Source organism: Apis cerana, unplaced genomic scaffold (genome assembly GCF_029169275.1).
Source record: "Apis cerana isolate GH-2021 unplaced genomic scaffold, AcerK_1.0 Chr0_AcerK, whole genome shotgun sequence".
Classification (NCBI taxonomy): Eukaryota; Metazoa; Arthropoda; class Insecta; order Hymenoptera; family Apidae; genus Apis; species Apis cerana.
In genome coordinates, this window is record NW_026893558.1 from 2,766,931 (window position 1) to 2,787,340 (window position 20,410).

The following is a 20,410-nucleotide window of genomic DNA, read 5'->3' on the forward strand; positions in this document are numbered from 1 at the left end:
TCACAGAATTTGTTTTTACAACACAAATCACGAGATTAGACCATTAGAAATTCCATATTGTCGATTATTTACACATTGTCGATTTCCATGTAATATAGTTAAATAATATTAATATTATAGACATTAGTAATATAGACAATTAAATCTTATTATAGAATAAGATATATGTAAAATGGATTATTATTATTATTACGAATGTTTATCAATATATTTAAACACAAAAATTATTATGAATTTAAATATTTCTGCATTATTATAATTCTTCTAATTATATTGTATAATTTTAAAAAGTATAATCTTCAAAATAACGAAACTATGAATAATAAAATTGGATAGAAACTATATGTGAGATTTATATTTACTTATGTTCCAAAATTCTATTATATAAACGATCGTTAATTTTATAATTGGTGAAAGTATTCCACAAAAAAACAGTTAAATTATTTACACTTTCAAATAAAGAAAACTAAAGAAAACTAAAACACTTCAACTTAAAGCATTCATTAAAATATTTATTATTTCAAACCATTCATTTTCTTTTTTTGTTCCTTTTTACTGTCAAATTTTCAACTTTCGTAAAGGTTATAATCATTAAAGTTACGTGTTAGTTCGCATTATTCCTAGCTATCTTCTAAAGTTATGCATTAAATTTGTTTATATATTTATAATTTATATTTTATATCGTATTTTTAAATATATTATTAACATATATGTGCATATTCATATATTCGTACATATGATTTACAAAATATAAATTCACAGAATATCTATTACAAAATAATCAAACATGACATTTAGATTAAATAACCTAAACGTATTTTAGCTCTTCTACAGCAGCATTCGATTTAAAGTATTATATATATATATATATATATATATATTTATAACATATCGATCATATTGTTATAAATTAATAATGTATCACACCTGTTAACAATATTATTTTAACATAATTTTGATATATATTTAATTTTAATTATTTAATTAATTACAAAAAAATAATTATCATGAATTTATTTATCAATAATTAATATTAATAATACTATTATTAGCAGACGATATATATGACTGTTTTTCTTAACAATATAAATTATTTATATCAGAAATATTTATTTTTCTTTAATTTTTATCTTATCTTTGTAAAAGGATATATATATAATCACAAAAAATAAAATCAGTCTTAATTTTTTTAAATTAATTTAGATAATATATCAGAACGAAATACTTTTTTTAATTTAAATGTAATCCACATCGTGTAAAATTTATTTTTCTTTTTCATTATTAACTTGTTAATAAGAACATTATATATATAATTATTCGCAGTTTTCGTATACATTACACAATTGAATTTGTATTATCGAAATCGACGATAATTTTTTATATGAAATATTGCGAGCATAATAATATGAAACCATTTTTTTTTATGGGACATTGTTTCAAAGCAATGAAATCAATTTTTCAAGTTTCATTATTATTTCTCTTTCTTTATATACTTTCATTTCGTAATGATTCGAGATAATACAAAATTTTAAATTATAAAATATTGAATTCTAACTCTATCATCGGAGATAGAACAAAATATATTTCTAGAAGAAATTGTATGCAAAACATAGAAAAATAAGACTTGATTTCACATACTCAAAGAAATTTTTTGTCCAAAAATAAATTATTTTATATATAATATTTTATATATAATATTTTGATATACTGCTATATAAGTTTTCATTGAAATCAAATCTTTCATAATAATTCAATTTCTTTATTAAGATGGTAAAAAAAGTTTGTGACTATAGATTAAATTACAAGTAAAACTTCAATTAATCAAACTAATAGTAGTAATATCAGTAGTTTAAGTATGTAATATAATTTATTAGATAATCCAATAATTTATATTATTCATGTTTCATGTGAAATATGTTGACAGTTTTAATGTATACTAATGTATACTAACCGTATATATATATACGTTTGTTTCAATTAATTTTTTCAGTTTTTTAATTTCTTTTATTTCTTATCTGTCAAATTATTTTTCAAATTGTTAGTACCATATTGCATTTTATTTCAATGCTTCTAAATGCGTAGAAATACGTATGTTAACGAAAATATCATCAGATTTATATTTATTTTCGCTCATAAATTTATCTTCAATTTTTTTCCATGACTTATTTGTTCAATTACATAATATCGTTTATAATATCATTTTCAAACTTCTATCTAATTTCACTATGCCAATCTCTATCATTGTCTATCATTGAATATATGTTAAATATATAAAAATATAATATATAGATATCATATTTTCTAATAAGAAACGATCGCTTTCATCTTCAAAATTTTCAACGATATTGTGTGGTAAAATTATAGATTCTAAATTGAGTCGTTGAATTCAAATAAAATCTTTCAATTGTTAAAGTATCATCTCAAAACATGTCTATCCGCATCATCCGTAGTTAGATTGTCGAGATTTAATATTTTATTTAAGTAAAATGAATATTTTAAGAAAAATTAATACCAATCTTCTTACCAATGTTTACTTGTTCATCCTGTTATGTGATACGTTCTTTCATACGTTCTTTTATAAATCATTTTGATCTGAAAAATATTCTTCTGACAATCTTGTATCTTATTTGGCAAATGCACAAATGAAACGTAAAAAACATAAAAATGTATCATAACATATAATACTCTTGTCTTAGAGTAACCAGCTACAGTCGAACGTAAAGAGCAATGTTTCCTGCTTGCAATGAGCGCGGGAAACAATACGTATCTCTGTTATCTTCAGAAAACAGTTGTTTTAATGATACAATATATCAAGATATTCTAAAATTTCCACTTTTTTACTTGATTGTAGCGTATGAACCGCTTGTAGAAGAATAACCAGCTAAAATTGAATGTAAAATGCAACATTTCCTGCTTAAATGAGCCAAGAAAATTCTTTTTATTTCTTATACATATTCTAGTCGGTTCAATAGTGTCCAAATCTAAAGATTCTAAAAATTCCCTCTTCTTCATATGATCATAAACGTCTTGACGTGTAACAACAAATAAAATGGCGTCTTGTTGGTTTGTACATACATACGTGTGTGTGTGTGAGTGTATTTTTCTGTTGACTTCACGCATTCCGCTTTGATTTCGTTGGAATTGACGATTTCTCACAGATACGTCGAATTCTGCCACGAAAATTCGATTTTGATCAAAATTGTAGCTTTTCGATGCTAAAAACACTAAAATCCGCGAATTCGGTATAAATATAATATAATTATAATAAATATATATAATTATAATAAATATTTTCCTGTATTCAGTTGATTAAATGTAATCATATCAATTCTGAAGCAGAGAACGATATCACAATAACAAGTAATCGAAAACATAATTTTAACTTATTAACTTATTAACTTATTCAAAAGAACTACAAAATAATTAAAAATCTTGAAAGTAAAAGGTAAAAGTGCAACAACAACAAATTAGTAAGAATAAATGATGTTGGGGAATCTGCAATCACAGATATTAAAAAACAGAAACGCAATATTGAAAATTATATACAAAATATAAATTCAATGGTTACAGCTGCTTACAATAAAAATTTACAATAAAACATTTATGTGACTTGCCTGCTAAAAAGATATAGAATCCTTAGATGTTAAAAGAAATTGTCAATTTTTTTCATTTTTATTTGAATAAATGAAGTTTTATGCAAAAAAAGTAATTTTTTTTTAAATGTTTTATTATCCGAAAATTCCACTATCCGATCTCTTTTCGGATCCAGAAGTCTACTGTATACCGATATGTATAATTATTTTCTGCATATATAGTTGGTATTCATTTTCGAGATAATTACAGAAAATGATTGCTATTATTATATAGAAGCCTATTTATTTTATACGTATATGTGTATAAATTGCCTTCCGCTGAGAGTAGGAATGATAAGTTTTCCGGTAATCAAATCATTCATCGCAACAAACAATCAGAATGAGATTGCGATTCAACATTTCGAAACAATTTCAAAGTTTTCCTGGCGATAGGTGTCTTCTCTTCTTTTCTTTTCTTTTTTTTTCCTTTTTTTCACAATTTTTCAAGTCTCTCTTTCTTTTCCTTCCTTTCCTGGTTATTCACGCGTTGAAGAAATAGCAAAAGAGCATACGCACGCGTATACGCGTACGCACTTATTCAACGATCGTATTTCCGGCTGGTGAACGGTGTATGTAAGAAATGCGGTCTTTTGATTTATCGGCCACAAATCATAAGGGCCAAAGAAAACGCTTGATTTTTATTGGCCACAGTTACTTTTAATACATCATTCGGAGGCCAGCAGCCTCGTAGCGGAGCGAGCTATTTCGCCATTGCTTCCTGCACACTGGTGAATTCAATTCTGAATTCTCGAGGCTCGCGATAATTTTGCCTTTTCATGAAAATTGATACGAGGACGAATGTAATTCGTTTTAGAATAGCCACCAGTGCTCCGTTTAACCTTATGGCGATAGGGTGCGGGATATCGGAAATGGATGTATCGATCTCGAAAGGTGAAGAATCTTGACTGAGAAAATTGTGGGTCAACGGTTTGAGTTATTCTCAACGCGTCAGCACTTTAACTTCGTTAATGATATCATTTACCCATCTCAGTGCACGTTATAGCTCACATGAGAACGATACAAGAGCAAAGAATGAAAGAAACAATCGATCGGTAAAAATTTTAAACTTTTTACAAAAAGTAATAATACGTATAAAATAATCGTATAAAAAATACAAATCATAATTATTCGAGAGAATAACAAAGATTCTTACAAGTATGGTAATTAAAATTTATGGAAAATGAGATTAAAATTATTAGAATTTTACGGATCGTGTCTCTCGAAATTATGCAAAATCGAACAAAAAAATGATTTCCAATTTTCAAATTTCGAATTAATCATCGAATCATTAATATATAAACTGTGTACAATAACTATAATATATGACGCATATTAGAAAATTATATGTGATATATTTCATTATTCGATGAAACGATTCGTGAGTCCTAATCCCAACGAATCTCATTCGTTATCGATTCTTAACAAAGGCCGGAGTCCATATGAGAGAAGACACCGGAAGGGAAAAAATTATAGAAAGTCAAATTATAATTCGGCGATTGTCGTTTACGTCGCACGAGCGGCTTCTATACTCCCCTTATTCATACCGTAGCCAGTGAGAGAATAGAAAATACAATCCAAAGATTTCCGCGCACAGAATTCGTAGAGCCATGTAGTAGGCTGTAGCTTGTTGCTCCGCAGTTCGCCGGCTATTTCCCATTTGGCAGGTGAGCCAGACCCAGCATTTTCGGTGCCAACCGATAATTGGACAAATCGCAGTCATTCGCTTCGCGCGAACCGCTCTTCTCTTTCCCATCTCTTATCGTTCTTCCTTTCTTCTCTTTCTTTCGCGCTCTATGTCCTCATCGTTCTCTATGTCCTCTTCTCCTTTTCTCTTTTCCTTTTCTCAGCATTTCACCCTATATCTCTCAATATTTCTGCATTCATCGTATCTCTATTCGTTTCCATTTCTTCGTTCCATTGTCTTCGTTCGTCTTTGGTTGATCATCTTATTCTACATCTACGTTTTTTTCAAAAGATGTCATACTTTTTGAGAAAGAATCCGGAATAATCAATTCGCGTATTGAACGGATCATCTTTGACATAATCCTGAAAAGAGATCGAAAATATTATAAAAATATATATTCCGTGTATTCATTAATTTATTCATTATTTTAATTTGCTTATTAAAAAGCTAGTAGAAACACGAAGGAAAATATTTAGAAAGAAAAACGCAAATTAGAAACGTAAAAACATTCAGTTTTGGTCAATTAGATAGTAAGTATGGATGAAAAAACGATATAAAATAAAAATGGATAGTAATCGTCATTTTTTGATCATCAAAAATATTTTAAAACTTAAAATCACTTTTTTTTTTAAACACTCCAAAGATGGCATTGATCCTTAATTCTTATTTTACATATTTATTTTTATATTCATGAATATATACATATATATTAAAAGTAGGTAAATAAACACATATTATTGTTTTTTAAAATTTATTGGAATATGATATTAAAATTATAAAACAATTATATTCGTTCAAAAATATATATATGGGAAAGATAAGGGATTTAACAACACAGCTTCGAGAAATAAAATAGATGCGACATCTTACGGGATTTTACATACAATATATCGTACAATACATTTCTGAAATAACGACCTCGAAAAAGGAAGTTCCAAAAAGTTTTCGTTACGCCATCTAGCATGCAATGATTTAAATGTCTACACAAAATTAATTTATTTTAAAATTTGTTTTATTCTTCTTCATTTCTTAAAAATTTAATGGTTTAATTTACTTCTACCAATAATTTTTTTAATAATGACCCTTTTTTAATTTTTATTTTACTATTATTAATTTATAAGATACGAAAAAAAAAGTTTAATGATTTCTTTCTTTTTTTTTTTGTTTACTTCATTATTTTCCTGGTCATTTATATATGGAATTATCCGAATCATTTAAATCTATCTAATCGTTTACATTTGATTAAACTTATTATTATTATTTTTTTTTCTGGATTATAAAAAGCAATATTCCCCGTTTGCAATCACAAAAAATCGTACGTATCACTACTATCTTTGAAGATACAATAGTTCAAAGTTTACACAATTTTAAAGATTACAAAATTTCCTCTTTTTTATACGACGATAACGTTTCAACCATTTGCTGTAAAATAATGAATGAAAATTGAATGAAAATAACAACGAAAGAGCAATCTTTCTCACTTATAAACACTATGAGAAATCATATCAATTGCTATTATTTTCGGAGATATAGCGGTTTAAATTTTATATAATTCAAAAGATTACAAAAATTTCTTCCTCTTTATACGTTGATAAGCATTTGAACCTCTTGTCGTAGAATAAAGAATGAAAATCGAGGGGAAAGAACAATGTTTCCAGCTTGCAATCACTACAAAATATCATATATATCTCTACTATCTTTGAAGATACAGCGATATATAAGTGTTGATTAAACCAAATTAATTAATTTAAAATGTATGAAAAATGTCTTATAACTGAATGAAAAGAATTATTGAAAAAAATCAAAGATAATGATACTATCGATTCAGTTTAATGATTAGTTTCCAGATACTTACATCGATGGTGGAACAGATACCTCTTCGTAACGATTAGTTTTTCGACTTCGAGAGATGGAGCGACACGTTATACTTACTAAACAAATCGTTAATACTCCGAAAATTTGTTTTTTCATATGTGCATCGTTATTATTGCATACACACAATGTTCATCTTATGTTACGTTATGTTAAAAATTTACACGGTTCTAAAGAATAGGAATTTTCCTTTTCTTCACACAACAATAACGTTTGAATATTTCGATTCAGAATTCCGAAATTGTATCTTCTTTGATTGTATGTACTGGATATATTGAATTAATCAAATTAATTGATAATTAATATAAAACATGAATTAAGAAACAATTATATATATAATTATATACAATTATTGATCAGAATTATCACTAACGATTAATACTTCTCCACCTCCATAGATGGTGAGAATAGTTCCTTTTTATTTCGAATTTCGCGAAGCACGGACAAGATGATGGAAAAAGAGAAAAGTTTAAATAATTCTAAAGATTCTAAAATTTCCTCTTCTTTATACGACTATAGCATATGAACCGTTTGTCGTATAATAATCAGTCAAAATTGAATGTACAGAGCAATGTTTCTCACTTGCAATGAGCGCAGGAAATCATATGAATCATTATTATTTTCGAAGATACAGCCATTTTAATAATGCACTATTTTAAAGATTCTAAAATTTCTCTTCTTTATATGAGTATAGCGTATGAACCGCTAGTGTTAAAATAACCAGCCAAAATTGAGTGTAAAGAGCAATGCTTCTAATTTGTAATGATAAGAAATCCTCTGAATCATTACTATTTTCAGAGATACAGCCATTTAATGATGCACTATTCTAAAGACTCTAAAATTTCCTCTCCTTTAAACTATTTATTAAATAACATAAAAATTACTTAAATAATCCTTATACTGCATAATCCTTAAACGAATTTATCTGTTTATTAAATTTTTATATTATATTATAGCATACATAGCGATAATCTCTTTAATCTCAGAGAAAAAGAAAATACTTCCTCATTGTTCTGTTTTCGCTAATGATAATCGATTGCGAATGTATAAAATAAAAACTAGTGTATTATTATTTTTAGTATCGCAATTCTCGTCCGATATAATATTCGTAATAATTTTATATTAATATTCGTCATATTATTTATTCTTATTACTTTTCATCTACTTCTGTATCAATTGTTATTATTTTATTTCAGATCCGATTGTTTTATTATTTCTCATTTTAATAAAATATATCAAAAACTAAGCGGGAGACATCGCTATTTGTAAAAAAAAAATTATAAAATGATTATAAAATATAAAAAAACCAAATGTATATGATAAATCAATTCTGAAGAATATTGATAATTTCAACGTAAAATATTAACAAACTAAATTAAAACATAAATTTAAAATCTTCTATATGCATATTATAAGTTAGTAATAAAAAAGAGAAAATTAAAAAAAGTTGCTGGAAAATAGTTAAGAATAAAGAAATAAATTAACTAATAAATATTATAGAAACGAAAAATAATAACAAATGTTACAATAATAATATATAATACAACAATTGAAAAAAAATAACATTAATATAACATTAACATAAAACACAATAATGAATAGTATTAGAATATTATTATTGATATTATATCGAATTGGGATAGCGACAAAAGAAATAATAATACAAAGGTTATTATTGTATACCTTCGTATATAGTCGGTTATCGAACACGGAACGAAACGGTCGTGATTTTGTCTCCTCTCGGAGTAAAATGGTTTTCGCAGTGAATATAAATTATTACATAACTAAAATTTAAAAAACGAATTATTTACTGCATAATTAAGATTATTTACAAATATCTAAGTTATTTAGAGAAGTGGAAATTTTAAAATCTTTAAAATAGTTCATTATTAAAACGGCTGTATCTCCGAAGATAAGAGAGATAAATACGATTTCCACAGCTCGTTGCAAGCGGGAAACTTTGCCCCTTGTACTCATTTTTCATTGGTTCCTGGACGACAAGCGGTTCATACGCTATGGTCGTCCAAAGAAGTGGAAATTTTAGAATCTTTAAAATAGTGCATTATTAAAACGGCTGTATCTCCGAAGATAAGAGAGATAAATACGATTTCCACAGCTTGTTGCAAGCGGGAAACTTTGCCCCTTGCACTCGTCTTTCATTGGTTTCATTGGTATCCATGCTAAAATTTTTGTTTTAAATATCTTAATTGCGTCTAAAAGTATACATATTTGAATTTTGATAATCAAATCTATAATAATAATATTTTTACAAAATTATGTAATTATATTATATAAATTATAACTTTATAAAAAATCATATCATCTAGAAATTTTATAATATATAAAATTAATAACATAATATAATATAAAAATTATATAATTTTTTTTAAATCATATAAATTATAACGCGATGTCTTTATAAATTAAAATGGAAGTCAGAAAAAGTAACGTCTGAAAGTAGCGAGGTGACATCTTTAACAAAGATAATAGACAATATTTCTTTATCGTTATTTTTAAAAAAATTGTTTTCTTATATGAAAAAAAATATCATATGTACACATTGATATTTACTTTCTTTTCATATTTTTCTTAGTTTTTTTATGTAAATAGTTATATATATAATTATTTGTTAAAAAATTATATTTATTTATTGTAATAAAAATTTTTATCGATTTTTTTATCTATTATCACTCTTTCTTTTTACACTGTTTCTTCTAAATTGCTACATACATATATTGCAAATTATAAAATGAATAAGTTTTCCTATTTATATGTCATAACCTTCTTCGCATCTCATTTATAGCTAATGCAATTGAACATAATCATATCATTTAGAAATTCTATTTAAAATTGTACATTATCGATGTAAACTTTTTGAAATTGATAGAAAATTGCAGATGTTATTTTATTTATTTATCTAGTAAAATTAAAAAGTAAAATTAAAATAGACACAATTTTTTTTTAAAATATTAACTTGAATTTAATTTTTTTCAAGATTAATCAGCAATTATGTATTTGTATATTATTAGTTAGAAAGTTTCAAATCTTTTTTCATTTAATTTTTTTATTTTTTTCCAATATATAAAAATCCGTCACTTACCCAAGTGTAAGGCACCTAAAGTATCGGAGGCCAAATTTAAATGTGACTCCTGCGAGGAATTGTTCCTGTCGCAAAAAGGATTGTCCATGCACGAGATGCATAGACATCCGGCGACAAGGAATCCGAAAACAGCACAAAACACAAGTCGGAAAAATACTAGACCAGTCAGTAGAGCCTCGGTCTGATCTAAAAAAGAAACGGAATTATTAATAAAACTAAACGAGCGCTACAAACATCTTAAACAGCTGAATGTAGCGCTCAAAGAAATATTCTTCTCCAATACATATTATCCAATCATCTCGGGGAAGAAGACTTTCTTTGAGATGTGGAAGAAAAAATAGAAGATATGGCAGAAGGAGAAACGCTAACGGACGAAAACGTGGACATCCTTCTACAAACATTCGTCGATTCCCTAATAGAAGACATACAAAATAAGGGAAATCAAAAAGATAAAAGGCGAACATAAACAGACAAAAGATCAGCCACAATAAAAGAAAGAAATTCCTATATGCCAAGCACCAGGAACTATACAAAAAATGCCCACGAAAGTTACTGAACTTGGCATTATCGGGTAAGCCGAGTAATGGCAAACAAGCGATCAGTCTCTCTGACTCAGTGGTTCCACTCTATAAGAATCTTTGGAGTCAAATAGGCCGAGAAAAATATATGAGAACGCAATCCTTGAATAATAGAATAGAAATGAGCGAGATTTACTCCTATTACTGTGAGGAATCTTATAGAAAAATTTAAAAAGATTAAGGCCGATACCACAGTCGGACCGAATCAAGAAACTCCATCTAAGAAAGAAAGGAGTACTGCACGTATTTGCGAAATTGTGTAACCTCTTCATACTGTATCGAATATACTCAGCACAATGGAAAACCAACCGAACTTATCATCAAACCGGGAAAGAGCGCGGAAGAGGTTGAAAATTGGAAATCAATCACCATCGGGCCTCTGCTGGGAAAAATATATTCGACTATGATCGATCGTAAGTTACGATCAAAACTAAATAGCAAACCAAGACAGAAGGCTGCAAAAACAACACAGCCATTCTCAGCAGTGCCCTCATAAAAATGAAAGAAGACCGAAGGCGAATTGTAACAATAATTGATATCTCGAAAGCTTTTGACACAGTTCCTCACAGGGCAATTAGCAAAGAATTGGAAATCAAAGGAGTTCCAAATCTCATAAGCGAATACATCCAAAACATGTACAAAGGTTGCAAAATCATAATACATTGCAGGTATAAGATAAGACCCTGCCAGTGGATATACTGAAAGAAGTTAAAGGATATAGCAGAATCGGCTGTTACACGAATATGTGGAAAAATTAAAAATGCAAATATCCGCCGAAAAATACGCATTCCTTATTAAACAAAAACACAAAACATGGTTCCTAGAAGACTCACGATTGACGTTGGATCAAGCAACGTATTCCGTATGTTAACCCAGAAAAACTAATCAAATATCTAGGAACCACACTCAACCCATGGAAAGGAATGCAGCCAAGTGCGTGAAAAATCTAAAACTACCTAAAACCTGAAAATAAACTTAATATGAACCTACCTCTTGCCGAGATATTCATGAACTAGTGACAAATCCTTCCCCGTTCGGTAGCTCAGACCAAATAGACCACGAGATCAAAATAAAATAATAAAATCTCGTAAAGCTAGCCAAACTAAGAAATAGGTGTTTACAGGCATCGTTTCATTTCAATTTTGGACTCGTTCGTATTTCTTATGTTGCTATATATGTTTTATTTGTAATGACCTAGGTAAATAAAATCAAATTGCAAATTAATCGTTATTTTTAATTTCTTAAAAATTCAACAAATAAAATGCAATTATATCAAAAATATTATTTAAAATGTATATTTATAATATAATTCCAATTTTCAAGAACATTATTCACGAATTATTTCGAAATTTTTTTTGAAATATTTTTCAAAATTTGTTTTGAAATATTCCAAAGTTCGATACGAACTCTGGAATAATATATTTCAATCAAAGTAAAATAAGTATCAAATAAAAATTATTGCTTTCGATCCATAGTTAAGTATTTATAGAACAAAACGTGATATTAAAATTGATTTTTAAGTATATATTTGAAGATCGTATCTTTAACGATATTTCTACGATAATTTTTCAGAGAATTCTCAATTTCGTATTATCTATGGAATCACTTATATTTGTATCTTGTTTATTTTATCGAACATTTCTAGAAACAATCACATTCTATGCAATTATCGAGTGACTTAACAAATGTCGAATAGAAAATAATAGAATCTAACACCAAGCAGCGTGATTGAAATATTATTAAATATCAATCGTTCCGGTTCACGATAACGTAACCACATATTTCGATCCGAAGATGTATAATAATGAAATTAATTTTATTACAAAGTTCTATTTTAAAACGATCAAGAGCGTAGTTTATACGTTAATAAAGATTTACGTTTATCATTGAATTTACAAGATTCTATTCGTTCGAGAATTACGAAGTTCAAAAATTCGAGAAATTGAGATGTATGATATATGATATATGATATATAAACAATTTTATTTCTATTTTTTTCTTCTATTAAATAAAAGTTGCTATAGAAAGATTGTTTTGATCTATCGTTTAAGTATCATAGATAAAATCGCATTTGAGATAACATTTGAAAACATTTTAAAATTTAATATAAAATAAACATGTCATATTTGTTTTATAGTTAATCTTTTAATGATAAATTAGTTTTATCTGTTCCTCTGTTATTATATATGTGTGTAATATAATGTTATATTTTTATTATATACTATTTATGTTTACATAGAAAAAGAACTTGGACTATTCGAATTGATTATTATCAGTTATCCATTACTAATTCAAACATAGGACGAGTAATTTAAATTAACATATTTTATAATGTTTAAACTCCTGGATACATATCACACCATATTTAAAATTTCTCTTTTATTAAATGAATATTTTTTTATGTAATATTTGAAAGTTATTTGATTTTTAGTTATTTTTACAAATTTGGTAAATACTTTCTTATCGATTATTTGAAAATCTATATATTTGAATGTATTTCTTTCTTAGTTAATTCGAATATTCGATATTTTATTGTAATCTTCGAGGTGGGAATGAATCATTATTTGATATTTGATAAAATATAAACAAAATTTATTGAAAATAATATATTATACCAATACCAATAAAATACAATATGATATAACATAGAATAGTATGTAATATTTATCACTACTACTTATAATTTGCATTATAATATGTAATAATAGATGTAATTAATTTATAAATTGAAAATTTTCTCTCATCACAACATCACAAGCTTTCATTTTGAATGAATATTCAATATTTGAATCAATTAATTAAAGTATTATTAAGTATTATTTAGATAAATATAAATATATTTAAATTTATATAATATACAAAAATATAATATATATATATATACATATATATATAGATATAGATATTTTATATCTAAATAAAGAATATTTAGATAGTTTAGTTTTTCAGATTTCATAATTTTTTATGATCGCATACTTCTCGCTTAATTTCGCTATTGATGAAACTAACTTTTAAATTCACTCGAATTTCATTTTACTATCAACAATCTTATGCGACTGAATATTGTATGATAATATTACATTAAAAAATAATATAATTTTGTATGATATCAACTTCGTGTGTGTAAATATATTTCTTTCTGGAATTTATATACTTAAAATAATTTTTATAAATGAACGTGTGCGTGCATACATGTGTGTTATCGTTGACAATGATATCATGCGAAAATATGATAATCCAGTAAAATTTTCTAAATGAAATAGATATTAAAAATTATTATTTAATTGTACTAAAAAATACGTATTATACATAAAAAATACGCAAAATAGAAAATATATTTTTAAAATCTTAATCATAATATAAATTCATATCTCGATCTTATTGATTTATCTGCATATTTTATCTATAAAAATTCATATTTGCATAAACATCCGCAGTCAAGTAATATATTTAATAAGATTATTTATATAATCAAATAAAATTTAATAAAATAATTTATTCAATAATATAAATAATAGTAATTTATAGATCATTATTATTTATATTATTTATATCAAATGACGGATGATCTTGTGGTGCGACTGCTACAGAGTTTTTGAAATTTGTCAATTCGAAGATTTATTTTCAAATACTTAGAAAATTGCCAATTTTAAATTGGAAAATTTCCTAATTCATAAATCAGCAATATGTCATTATAAGATCAAATGAATCCAAGTGAGTCATGAGTCTTGGTAATTTCTAGATGCCCGGTCTTGACTTGGTGAAAAACCTATTGCATATTCCTTGTATATTCCTTTTTCGAAATACATTCCACAGTAATATTTCGTTGAATTAACTCGTTCAATGAATTTGATTTGTTTTTTTATTTCTTCGATTTTGAGTAGTTCTTTTAGTTATTAGAAAAATCACTCCATGTATTAAATCAAATTTTTATAAGACAATTTCAAAAGATCTATGGGAATAAGGAATTAACATTATATATATTTATTGTTTAATAAATTAAATGTTAAATTAATTGTTTAATTATTTATGATTTTTAAAATTATTTATATCGATATTGTACTTTAATATTGAAAAATATTTTATAACAAATTTCAAAAAATTTATCCACGATTGATAATTATATATGATATTCTTTGAATTTATTTAAATTAAAGAACAAATTCAATAGCAATATTCTTAAAGCCATTTCTCGCGTTATAAATTTAATAATCTAAAAACTAAATAATAATAAAAAAATTCATTTACAGATGCACAAAGTTAAGCGAAGATATACGTCACATCTGAAAAATTTATTTACAAATTAAATAATACAGAGATGAAACTAAATGGATTCGCAGAATATATTTAAAATTCTCATAAAAATAAATAATGAATATAATAGAATAATTAATAATTTGGTAAAATTGAATGAGAATTGTTTCATGTTACTTATGATAAGTTTTCTATTTATTAAATATTAAAATATTTAAAAACGATATATAACATATAATATAATATAATTCTAAACATTTTGATAATTTTTCGATTTTTTTTGATTTACCTAATTTTCAAAACAATTAATATTCAATAATATACAACCGTATATAGTTGTTATTTATGTTGTTGCAATGTTTTCCTATCAATGTCATGATAATGTATTACGAAAATATCATAAATATTTGATATTTATATTTATTTACATTAAAGCTTATTTCATCGATTTTGATGATCTTGGATCTTGAGTCTTATTATTATTATTCTGTTATTGTTATCAACATTATAAATAACTTTTCTTTATATATGTATAAATTTAAAATCTCAATTTTATAATGATTCGATATTTTCAAGATAATAAAGATTGAAATTGTTTGAGACGTGTAAGTAGTAAAAAAAATTAAAAAAAATAGTACATAGAGTGGTAACTGATAAATGAAGAACATTTCATTACTATTTATCGGTATACATTCCCAGGTAAAATCCAAATTTTATGTGTAAACATAAGTATTATTTAAAAATGTAAACATAAGTATTATACGTATATAAAAAATATTTCTTTCTTTATATAATAAGACAAGATATAATTAAACAATTTGGTTAATATTTTTGTTAATTATTTAGAATAAAAGATTCTCGTCGATACAATAATTCTAATTTTAATAATTCTTGAATATGTCATAAAGAAGAAAATTTTGAATTTTTTTATAGTATATAATTACCGCTCAACATTGTTAGTTTTCGGTTTTTAGAATACATTTGCTAAAAAGCATTATGCTACTATTTCGTTATATATTCATATATTCGTATATTCATAATCATTTATAATTATTGAATTGGATGTTGCAAATATTTTTATAGAAAATATATCTACGATAAAAATTTATTTCCTGATTCAAAAATATATTTTTTATTTTGCATATTTAACATATTGTATATTATATACTTTTTGCATTTATCTTATGTATTAATAATATAATAATTTTTATTGATCTATTATTAAACTGTTTCGCTTAAAAATGATAACATATATATATATATATATATATATATATATAAAAATATTGATATTTATAAGAAATATAAATATATGTTAAATATCAGTATATTTACTTTCATCGAGAAATTTTGCTACGCAAGTGACATTGTAATACGATACTGCAGTGCACCCAGCTGAGTGTTCTCGCTCTTTCACCGTCTCGTTCAATATAATAAAAAACTTAAAATGCTTAAGTCATTAATTAAGCTTTATTGGACATATGTGTATTTGTATGTTTTTCACCGTTTTAATATCTCTAAAATCCACTTTCCATAGGTGTCCCCATTTTTATTAACACCCTATATTTTATATATATATATATATATATATATATATATATTATAATATATATCTAATATAAAATATAATATATATAATATATTTGAATTATATAATAATTAGAAATTATAAACAAGTTATTAATAAAAAATTCATATGTTCATATATTCATAACTATTTATAATTATTGATTTGGATCGTGCAAATATTTTTATATGTATATATAAATATGCAAATGTATTTACATGTATATATAAAGATTTCCATATTTTCTTTTTTAAAATTTCAAATTAAAATTATCTAATATTTAAAATGGAAAAAAAATATTTGGATTATAATAAAATATTTATTCGTTGATAATTTGTTACATTTAAAATAATGTTTATTATATTTAAAAAATTGTTAATTAATTGTTAGTATTCTAAGATGTTTAAGAAATTCACAAAACTTTTTTTAGGTATTATTAATTTTTTTGTTCCCAGAATATAAAATTTTGAAAGAGATACAATATTAGAGAATAAAATATTAAAATATTTTACCAGATTCTTTTCCATGCAATAAATTCTAAAAAAGAAATGATTTTTCAATGAATAAATTTTGAATAAATTTGAGTAATTCGAGTTAAAAATTTGAATTAAAATTAAAATCATGGTTTGATTTATAATTATGTAGATTATAGATTGCTAAATCCATATATTTCCGAACATATAAGCATGAAAATAAACAAAGAGAAAACAAATATCGGCTGATTCGACAATTTCATATATTTTACCGTTACATTTATGATCTTATCTTTATTTCATTCTTTCTTAGTGTAATCATTTTCTCTATTTTCTCTTTTTCTATCTGCTATTTAACGAAATCAAAAGGAATTTTTTTTAATGAGATTGTGCGAACTGATCGTGAACAGAACACATCTGCATCTTTCTATTTCATTTATACAAACAGTTGCAAGAATTCGAACTCGACCAATCATTTTTTTTTCTTTTTTTTTTTTATTTAGTTTTCTTCTAACCAACGATCGAATTCCGATAACGATTCAATCCATATATTCAATCCAATAACTATGATCGATTCATTACTGAAATCCATCGTTTCCTTTTGACAACGAAAGTAAGAATCTAGCAACAATCGCTTAGATATCATTACGAAAACTTTATTTTTTCTTTTTTTAAACATGGGTCCCGTCATATTTTTCCTGTACACAGACATCTTGCGCAATCGATTGTGATGTCTCGATCTCTTGTTGCAGTCCACTTGTTTATCTTTAGCAATCGATCAGCTCCTGATAGTTATTCAATTCACTTATAACTCGAAGAACGACAAGTGACAATAATCATATTTTTCTCATTCGAAGGACTCTTATGAACATCTTCGTGTGTATCGGTTGCATCAACTTCTCATCAAAGTCCTATACATATAAGAGCATCTTAAGAGCATGTTGTGGAGACAGCGTTAGAGAATTGATCTGCATTGATGAAATGATACCTGATGTGAAACGATACGATGCAAAATTATAACTTTTTAACAATTAATATAAATAATAACTTTTAACACAATATTTACGTTATTAGGATTATATCAAAATCATCCTACAGTATATAAAGAATTATTTCTTTTTAAATACGAAGAAGTAATAATATTGAAAATTGATTATATTTTATTTGATTACAAGAATATTTTTTCGTTAATTTGTAAATGTCTATGAGAAAGAATTTTTAATTAAAAATCGAATAATTAAATCTTTTATAATTTTAATGTTGACATTAATTATGAAAATTATCATCATTAATTATAAAAAAATTTAATTATAAAATTATATTTGCATATAAATATAAATATAAATAGATATTCTATTTATCAATATTAATTTACTTCATCCTATATTATAATAAAAAATAAAAAAAAATAAAATAAGGAATTATTTTTTATATCAGTTTATACATATTTTATTACTATTTCGTATAGCAAGAAATATTTTTCATTCATTCACATTAATTTTTATTGTTATTATTATTTTATCAAATATCACAACATAACATCATAACACACACTATAAAATATTGTTATCGTTTTTAATAATTTTGTTCGATATAATACTATTATTTTCTATAAATATTAAAAAATATTTTGATCATATTAATTTGATAAATATCTTTATAAATATACCTTTATAAAATAAAATAATTCTCTCGAATTAAAATGACGAAAAATTTCATTTGAATTCTCTTTTCGATGGCAAAGATATTTCGAAATTCATAAAATTCATCGACGTAAAACGGGTCGCGTAGATTTATTAAGAAACAATAGCAGTTTACTAATCTCTTGGCAACTTGATCTCACGACTTTGCAAAATAAGTCATGTAAGGATAGAAGTCGATTATATTTAGTCAAACATACGCAGGTATAATCTAAGCAAGCGTACACTTCACGTATACGGAATGAAATCTGCATCTTTATCTTGCGATCTTTCGATGTCTCAAATGGTATTCGTAGTTAACGTGAAAACACAAATATTGAAAAATTATTCAAAAATTGAATTTCGTAATTTAACACGGAATAAAAGAATTTTAAATTACAGAAATTAATTTATGAATAAAAAATATTTTGTTTACCATATTAAAAATAAAAAAGATGTGAATTGAATTCGTAAAATTGAAAGACGAATATCAAATATTTTCAATATTTTTTTAAAATGGCTATTAAATGAAATAAAGAAAATAGAGAATATAAACTATGTACAAAAATAAAGAAGAAATTTACATATGTATATCAATCAAATGAAAATTAAAATTAGAAATAGAATTATGTTAATAGAGAAAATATTTTAAAAAAAAATGATTTGGTAGTTTTATTTTTTAAAAAATTTGTAATAATAAAAAGTTATAAAAATGACAATCAAATTATTGTTACTATCCTAATATCAAATATGTTATTATTATTTTATTTACATTTCATGAATCAAAGATCTAATACAATATTTTTCTAAAATGTTAAGTAATTATCACGCAATCTTTGTTTTTTCTTATTAAATATAACAAAATTAAATAATAATCGTAATAAATTATAATTTTTATTTATATTCCAGAATAGCTTATTTAATATAGCGATTAAAGTTACTTCAAAGAAAGAGAATAATTTTGTAATTAAGTTAAATTTAAATGTCTAAATCTTAATATTAATCATTAATAATAATTTTCATAATTTCATATAAAAAATACAAACATGATTATTTATCTCATATTACCAAAATATTTATTACATCAAAAAAAAATCAAAATTTCTCAATAAAGTTTATTATTATACGTATTAGCTATAAATTTTGTTTCAAGACAAAGAAGAAAAATCGTCTTCGATCATTTTGCGATAATTTGTAATTCATAAATTATAGGCAGTCAAATGAATGATCATTCAACTAATAATAACGATATGGATGAATACACAATGAAATTATATTGTCAATTAGATACTATGATACTGCGAAATAATATATACTGATTAATGAATTCACCGCAAATCCCCGCATTGCATAAATAAATCTTTAGCAATCTTGTTGCTGAATTGTTGCTGAAACATTAAATAACCGATAATTATAATCGATAGGATAGTCAGAAATACGCAAAATATATAATCAATTTCTTTGGAAAAACTGAAGAAATCAAGACTCATCAAAAACGCGAAAAACGAGTATAAGATACAAGTATGAGATTTCTATGTTTCGCATGAAATTGACGCTAAGATAAAATCGCG

General features: G+C 24.8%; 1 long non-coding RNA gene across 1 annotated transcript; it reads right to left on the reverse strand.

Moving 5' to 3' along the window:
* Window positions 1–3,626: 3,626 nt before the first annotated feature.
* LOC133667582 (uncharacterized) lies at window positions 3,627–12,056 on the reverse strand. Its single transcript, XR_009833279.1, has 3 exons — window positions 11,857–12,056; window positions 10,289–10,474; window positions 3,627–5,678 (listed from the first exon to the last, which is right to left on the reverse strand). It is a non-coding gene; the product is annotated as an uncharacterized LOC133667582 (long non-coding RNA).
* Between the last annotated feature and the right edge of the window lie 8,354 nt (window positions 12,057–20,410).